Below are 1,139 nucleotides of genomic sequence, written 5' to 3'. Positions count from 1 at the left end.
GACACAGTGTTACTTTGGTGAGTTTCTCATGGAGTTGCATGAAAATCCTTAGGGTTAGGCAATGAAGAGCTGTCGGCTCTAACCCACCTTGTGTGTTTGAATGACTGGGGCTCCCTGGGTCTTTAACCAGAACACACGAACTGACTTCACTTTCAACATTTCAATAGTCTGTGATGATCCCTGTCCTCCTCCTATTATTTCATACTTTCAGGACCCTGACCCTGTCCCCCTCCTACACACACACACACACACACACACACACACACACACACACACACGCACATATAAAGATTGCCCTTTTCTTGTTACATCTCATTAGGGAGATTCTCAGCTGCTATTTTTTTAGTTGACTTTGAACATTTGAATGTCTTTTTAGAAACCTTGGCACAAGGATTAACACTCTATAGCCTTTGGCCTGTTTGTGTAATAAACGTCTGTTGGCAAGCAGCCATATCATTGGCCACAACTATGATAGTCAGAATCAACTCCCAGTGGCAATGAGTTGTTATTGTGGTTTTTGAGCTAAGCTGAAGAGAGACTGGGAAGAATAGTCTGGTGATTTACTTCACAATCAGTCAATGAAAACCCTTTGGTCTGATTTTCAACCAATCATGGGATGGCCCAGGAACGGGCAGCTTTTCCTTCTGTCATGCATGAGGTCCCCATGAGTCAGGGACTGACTCAGTGGCAGTTAGCAATGAAGGGCCTTCAAAGTCTGTGGAAATATTTATGCCCTTTCATTACATTTTCCACGAACTTTTTGAAGCCTATTCATATATATAGCAGCGTTGAGTAGTTGAGGGAACCCACGTAGCTTGAAAAGCCCCAAATCGTTACTAGCATTCCTTTTCAGAAAAAGTGGGTTGACACCTAACTTTGGTGCAAATTAGGGCCACCAGAGCACTGAATTACCACCAAGAATTATTTAACTTTCTTCACTGCACTTGGTGGAAAATATAGAGACACTCTCAAGACTGAAGCAAAGAAAGCTGTGTGTGTGTGTGTGTGTGTGTGTGTGGTGGATTCAATAGAACTTGTTAAAACCGATTTCCAATCCTTCAAGTTTCTCCAACAACTTAATTTATCTCAGAAATATTTGTCCCACCTTTGATATTAATATGCAATTGAAAAGGTTTTTT

Source organism: Echinops telfairi, unplaced genomic scaffold, assembly GCF_000313985.2.
Source record: "Echinops telfairi isolate 266 unplaced genomic scaffold, ASM31398v2 ScPeMD7_53;HRSCAF=182, whole genome shotgun sequence".
NCBI lineage: Eukaryota > Metazoa > Chordata > Mammalia > Afrosoricida > Tenrecidae > Echinops > Echinops telfairi.
This window is presented reverse-complemented; position numbering follows the sequence as displayed.